Consider the following 7,684-nt stretch of genomic DNA (forward strand, 5'->3'; position numbering starts at 1 on the left):
ATGCTTATCTTCAATTTACACTATCAATTACTTTTGCGTATTTCCGGTATTACGTAAATATCGGCTACATAAAAACACGCACCAATGTAAAGTCTTCCATTGTACCTGAAGAAGGCTGGTTTGGCCAGCCGAAATATAGTACACCTTCAAAAAATCGTTCTACGTTGTGTCGGTTTCTGCTTTTGTATTCTTCATTTTATATGTAAAGCCGATTAGATCACTATTGATCCAACGTATACCAGCAGGATCATCGTTCCGGTTGCTTGCTTAAACATTTTATAGTCGTATCTCGAAACGCGCGAGAACTTACAAGAGAAAAGAAAGTTGATATGGGCGAGAATCTCTCACTTTATGAGGGGACGCAAATGACTTCTACTGTAAGTATCTCTTCCTGGTGTTTTTTTTTCTTTCCTTTTTTTTTCTTTTAATTGTATGAGAACAGGGCTATATTCCTCTAAGGCTGTGAGTGTAATTTGTAAAAACGCTGAGTTCTTATAAATCATTTAGAAATTCTTCGTTCCAGTTCAAATTTATGTTGCTGGCACATGGGTGGGCACTTTACATGTAGACCGTGATATAAGATACCTTAAACTATTTTTACTGTTCATGATACACTGCTACGTTAGTCTGCTTTATAAATATTTAACTGCTCTGGCCGACTTTTTAATTTCAATATGATTAAACGTTCTTTTTATGCGTTCCTATTAAAAATGATGAAAAGTTGTCAATTTTAGTAATTTCAATTTGAAGAAATGGTCCTGTTAGTTCCCTCTTGTTACTTGATGAAAATGTTGCGGGATTTGTTTTACCAGGGCGCTTCATGACGTTTCCTGGAATAAGCTATATCTTCCCTAGCTGAATCGCCGTCAGTTTATTGTACGTTATTCAGGTTATTGATTGGAAAAATCATTATACTTTTGAACCTTACGATTCGTTGCGTGTACGAGCCATTGGCCAAGCGATTGGCCAAGCCATTGGTAGCCGTACATGGTCACCTAAAGCACTGACAATTTATCTTAGCTCCATGTACTAAGTTTCTCCTCGCGCTTTTTTTTTTTTGCCTTCGGCTGTGTAATTGTGCGATATTTCCTACACAATAACTTCAATTGCCGAGCGTGATAATACTGCACGTGGCTCCCACTGCCAACGACATACTCAGACAAGTATTCCAGATCATCTGGGTTTCTATTCCTTAAGATCTGTTTTAGATTGATTAATCAAACGCTCCTTTACGCCCGGACAAGCATCTCGATGCAAGCTCAGAGTTTATTGTGATGCCTTTCATTAGGTAAACAAGACATTTACGTCTACTCGCCGCGCTCAACATCCATTCGTAGGCACTTTGGTATCTTTAAGTTCAGTTCGTAGATCTGAACTTGGTTCAGTGGGAGAAGCAGAGGAAGGTTCATGATGTGTAATTCGTTCATCATTGCGGGATTACTTGATTTATAGGCATTCCCCGCTTTTGTCCGCTCACTTTTTTTTCCTGCCCAAGTCTTTCTTCACGTGTGTTTAGGCGTGATCCGATATATAATGGCCTTGTTTTGTTCCAGATTATTGGCGTCGGTGGAGTCCGCCATCATTTGAAAGCATCGGGAATGATTCGAACGCACTATTTACTTTTAAAGCACTAGTAATATCGTGACTTCATTTTAAAGCTTGTCTCATGTTCCATCGGCCCTTTCTGGTGTGTTTTTTTTTTTAACATTATCTACATGTCACTGAAACAGATTATGACGCCTTCCCTGGCCGCAAGACGAAGAACCCTAGTGAGAGTATGTAAGGAATGCCAGGAAAATTTCCTACCATTTCTCTGCGGTACTTACAGTAGAAGCTCCGTGCGTCCCAATCTCGTTCCCAGAGTCTTCGTTCCCCTTGAACAGCGGTCGGAAAACGAGAGCTCTGGGAGCAACCATTTTGAAATAACCGAATTCTGGTGATTCTGCCCATCCAGTTTCACTGCGCAGTCTGCATCTATGGCGCATGCCTGAAATGGTTGCTCTCAGAGCTCTCGTTTTCCGACCGCTGGTCAAGGGGAACGAAGACTATGGGAACGAGATTGCGTGCGTCCCGTCATATTTGCTTTAAACGCATGCGCAGATTAATAAGCGTTGATGTCAACTACATATATCAGGTGGAAGATGCATTTCATACAAGATCACACACTAACGTTGAGCGCTTTTCCTTGTGGTAGAACCCTAATAAGTCATACGTATGCGTTTTAACATCGTTAGCACGATACAAGGATATTACTGTGACTGCGTGTCTTTTGGAATTACGCCTAACTTGGTTCAAGAAATATCATCTATTGTTTCCAAACTACACTAGTGCGTTTATTTCAACCTTTAATTGTCTCTATCAAAGAGACCAAAATGTTCATACCCGCAGCCGAAACTCTCCCGAGTAAGTGGCATTAAAACTTGTCAAATTGAACAAAAACACCCAGGAAACTGCTCAAATATTGCTGCAGACTCCGTGGCACCTACTGAAAGAATAAATTTTATCAGTCTCTCAGGGGACTCGTTCACCGATGAAGGATATAATCTCGGTTACGTAGCGCTTTTTACTTTCAATACCTTTCGTTCAAACGCTCCTCAGTTGTATCAATCGATATCAGTGTATATTTTAAATTTAAGTGGTTTTACTGTTAACGCCAAAGGTGGCAACAGAACGTGCTGTTCCGTGACAATTTGATAATTAGATTAGTTCCTGTTTATCGGTCAAAAGCAAATTTACGTTTTAAATAAAGCAAATCGATCCTCTTCCATTTGTTCATTCGACATTCAACTTTCTTTCATTTATCTCCAGCTGTAAAAAGAATACTAGCACATCTTACGTGTGTTTTGGAGAAAACAAGAGTTTTAGGTTACATACCTTTGCGAGGAAAACAAAAGTATCAAGTTACAAACGTTTTCGTGAAGAGTAAAATTGTCACGTTCGCAGACGCAGACGTATTTCCGGCTGTCGCTTGTCTCCGCCGAAAAGTAACGTCTGCGGACCCGAGCCAGGAAACGATTTCTGTGACGTAATGACTTTTGTTTCTCCTTGGCCAATCAGATTTCATGATAGAATGAAATTCGAGTGCCCCTCGCAGCGAATACCTCGAGCAGTAGTTCTGGTGCTACTTGATCCAAACTGTGATTGGCTTAAAATTGCTACGTCACAGAAATCGTTTCCTGGCTCGGCTTCGCAGACGTTATTTTTCGGCGGAGACAAGCGACAGCCGAAAATACGTCTGCGTTCGCAGGCTACTTAAATGTATTATTTAATTTAAAATGAGAAAAAATCAACGTAAAACACTACAGTAAAATTCGAGAGCTGCCTTGACAAACGGTAATTAATTGTAAGTTGTTCTTGGACTGTGAATGAAAATAAACACATCAAACACACACACTGCTAAGATTATGCCTCATTAAAATCCCTAGCTGACCAGCAAGGTCAATATAAACCAGGAGTGAATGGCAGGGTTTATATAGGAACTGTGTCATGAGTACTGCATTAGAGCTATACATTACACTCTGCACTATTTGAGATTGTCTCTCCGAGATTGTTTGTTCGTGATCCGTCTTAGATTTATCATGAAGTTTTTGGTATTTTTCACCATAGGAAATATTGTGACCAGTATCCCTTAATTTGTGACATCGTTGTAATATGAATGAACGAATGTTTTATCAACCTCGTTGCCAGGGTCTCTCATCTTACCGCCCCCTCCAGAGGGCGGAAAGATGAGAGACCCTGGCAACGAGGTTGATGTTTTATTTCTCGTTTTCGGGAACAAGGAACGCGCGAGGGATACACGCGGGGAACGCACTAAGAAATGCAACCTGGATTTCAGGCATCGGGAAGACCATAGCAAATGCAAGGGTAAGGTAATTTCTCTCATATCTTTCCCGTGTAACCGTTGTGAGTTCCCATACCTTTCCCGTCAATTGTTTTACCCGTGCGTTTTATTGTGTTTGCGGTGCGTTTTACCGCGGGTATGCCGTAATCGCGTAAGTCCGGATCGTGTGTTTCATCGTGGGTACCTCCTGGGCTGACTGCTTGCTCCCCCATACAATCACTGTAGTTTCTGCTATCCCTGAGCTCTTCTACTACACTCTACGTTCGCTGCGCGTTCCCTTCTTTTTACCCCGAGTTCCTTCCGGGCGTGTCCTTCCCCCACGCCACGTTCCCAGCGAGTTCCTGATGGGTTCCCAACTAAGTTCATTCCAGCATTCTAAATTTCATAATTCGCCAGGTAAGTGCCCTGATGTGTTAGCTTGTTAGTTTCTCTGACAGTTGAGCAGAAATGCCATCCCTTTGGTCTTCTTAAGCCCCCTTAATTTATTTAAGCCAGTAACCAATATATGAAAACGTTAAGCAAGCGTAGATGACTTTGTACAGACAGTAGAAAATTGAGCACGAATCTTCGCAAAGATCGAGTTAACAATGGACTTAATAAAAAACTTTATTTAAAATACAAGACTAATGAAAAAATTTAGTTTGGCCCAAAATTATTCGTCGTAGCGTTTAGTGTGGTACAAGGATGAGAGAATCGTGTGATAAAAAAATGCAACCGTAAGTTAATGTATGTTTGAATGTTTAAATGAACGCTTCAGAATTCATTTTAAAAACGAAGGAAAGGCTTAAAACTTGATCAAGAACTGTAAAAATGTGAATAATTTTTGAAAAACTACGTATTGTGTTTAGCTAGCTCATACAGGTTCACGTGAGCTCCTTATGAACAAAGAAAATGCAAAACTTTCTCAGAGTAAAGCGTGTAAAGGGTGTTTGTCATGAAAAGTCGTGACGTATCTGTTAGCCGATTGGTCTAATTTTATTTTCCATATTCATGATGACTATTGCTGACCTAAGGTGCCTGTTTGTCACTTTAAGATGTTTGCCGTCGGAGTAAGATGTGAACTGCCCCCTTCTACACTAGAAGCAAATTTTTTCTTTAAAGAAAGAATAGCGTCCACATTTGGCGAAGGATAGTCAGTTGATACCCATTTCTGTCAATGATTAGTATCAATTTTTCCGATTCTACCTTTCGTTAGAAATATTTCAACCAAAAATACCGGCTCCAAGTCCTACCACGTGCGCTTGCCGGGCTCGGTTTACGTTTCGTGTCGAACGTTAGAACAACCTCATGGCTTAAGTAACGGGGTAAAACGTACGTTAGAAGTTAGTTCAGGAACCATACCAGACGTTGAAGTCTGTAGCTGTTATTTTTACGAGAGTTAGGCTTTCTTTACGAAATTGGCGTTTCTTTGTCAAACTTTGCCTTGTACTTGTCAACGCGCACTCGTGTTTAACAATTCATTGTGGATTCTTTTATTCCTCGTTTACTCTTTTCAGTTTCTACACTCACGTTTGTTCCTTACCCAATTTTCACCTCTTCCATTTTCAGGGATTGTCAGCAAGACAGGAGTAGATCAAAAGGATTTAAGCAGGGAGGATGAAGACGAAGTTGAGAATATCACTTTAGAATTTGGTTCAATTGAAAACTTTCCGATAACAAATGGCAGTCTTGTAACAAGAAAAGTTATATTCGAGTTCAAAACTTCGTAGTCTAAAATCATTTTCATTGTTTAATGTTTTATTTCTTTTCTCGGCTGAAATGTTTTCATTGGAGTGACATTCGGGCGCGGAAAATCTTTCAGTTCGGTAGTAATTGTTAACTACTTCTGCCATTTTTGCCGGAAAGGTTTCAACCGCTTTCGAGTTATCATTTAGTACATGTTTTCAACTTGTGGGGAGTTTTATTTCTTGGATCGAGCGATCATCAGTTTGATTGAAGTAAATTTTATCGGTCGGTATTTGCATGCTTACTTTATTTATCTTGTCAGATTCGTCAGATGTCATCATGGAATATACCATTTTGAACACAAACAAATGTTCACTAGATTCAAAATCTTTTTTTTTTTTGAAAAATTCGAATGATTAGAATCACAATTTTTCCGTTAGTTTGTGTTCAAGATGGTATATGTTCAAAAATTTTTTGGCGGGAAAAATTCAAGGGGGTACAAAAAAAATTAAAATTCTTGAAAAAAAGATGTCAGGGGAAACGCTGTGCAAATTTTTTCCAATTTTCCCGCCAAAAGTCTTGTGTATATATATAGGGCAAATTTTTTGATGACACCTTTGTAATTAGTTTAATTGAATTTTACTTAATTAATTAACTATTGTAAGTAGAAAATTAAAGATGAATAAAACAATTGAAATGAAACACTTGTTGTGAGTACTTTAATGTTTGAAATATTTTATTTACTTAATAAAGATTACAAAAGAATACACATTGGAATAAAAGAGTACATTTACTGAACTATTAAATTAAGTCTAAATTTGGAGTTTAATTACATTTTTCAAAAAAACAATTGGCGCATGCCTATTTTAGGCGCCGTATTGTTTCTAAGTCTTCTGGCGGGAAAATTAAAAAATTTTAAACAGATGCAAACAAGAGGTAATTTTTTTTAAAATTTTGGCGCATGCGTATTATAAACGCCAGTATTTTTCTAAGTTTTTTGGCGGGAAAATTAAAAAATTTTGACAAGGGTTACCGCGAAAGCAAATCTCAACACAATTTTGCAAAAACAATTTTAATCTTGCATACAGCTAAATAAAAATGTTTTCTAAAAGAGTAACCATGGGCTTCTCACACAAATTTGAGCATTTCAAGACAATTTTTGATCATCTTAGTTAAAAAATCGTTTTAGAAACACGAAGAATTAAACGAACGAGATTACGGAAAAACATTGACGCTATACTACAGAACAGTTTCCTTGAATTGTTTCTTTGAAAAGCAACTGCGAACGTAAATTTGAGCTTCAAGACAGTGTTTACTCTTCTTAGCAAAACTTTCGAACACAACGCGAGACGAGAGTGTATGTGAACTGCAAAAAACTTTGAAGCAATACTTAAATAAATTATGACTTTGAAAAATAGCATTTTGGAAAAATGTAAAGCTTACCTCCCCCGTAAATGACTCTGTGAGCTCGAAAATTGTACGTATTCTATTAAAAAAAAAATTCTCTGAAATTCATTTTTGGTTGCAATATTTTGACAAATACAATTCATTCCTGTAAAATTATGTGGCAGAATAAAGAGAACAACGTGAAAAATATATACGTTCTCGAGTTATCTTTGTCGAGAAAAATAAGCTTTTGGTGAATAAGCACGAAGGCTTGCTACAAAAATAATTTTACCTCGTCGAATTTGGACGCGAATTTCAATTTTGTGAACAAGACAATTAGAATTAGTGAACAGCCCAGTATAAAACACACACGTACATTTGTAATTTGCCTATAGAAATAGTTTCCGGTTGCGATGTTTTGGCAAACAGAGAATCAATCCGCTTAATTAATTACACTAGTAAAATTAAAAAATTGCTTTCGAAAACGCGAGCTCACAGACTCTGTTTACCGAGAGATGAATACGGAAGAATCGCTCCAAAAGTGATTTTTCCAAGTCAAATTAGGGCTTGATAATTTTGTAAACAAGACAATTAGAATTGGAAAACAGCCCTGCATTTAAACAAGCGAGTAACTTTCGCCTTGTAGACAGCACCTAATAAATTGAATCTTGTCTTTCAAATTTCCATAATTCTGCCGCTCGAATTTAATCTAAAAGTCTGTCTTACTTCGCTCCCTTGTGTATTATTCCCAGCTCCGATATATTGCATCCAAAGTTTTGCCTTCTTTATTCC

At 38.0% G+C, this 7,684-nt stretch overlaps 1 pseudogene; it reads left to right on the forward strand.

Annotated features, from left to right (window-relative positions):
* LOC145478227 (uncharacterized) overlaps positions 1–273 on the forward strand; it is a 10,720-nt pseudogene extending 10,447 nt beyond the window's left edge.
* The last annotated feature ends 7,411 nt before the right edge of the window (positions 274–7,684 follow it).

The sequence above is a fragment of the Orbicella franksi genome, chromosome 1, assembly GCF_964199315.1.
Source record: "Orbicella franksi chromosome 1, jaOrbFran1.1, whole genome shotgun sequence".
NCBI classification, from domain to species: domain Eukaryota; kingdom Metazoa; phylum Cnidaria; class Anthozoa; order Scleractinia; family Merulinidae; genus Orbicella; species Orbicella franksi.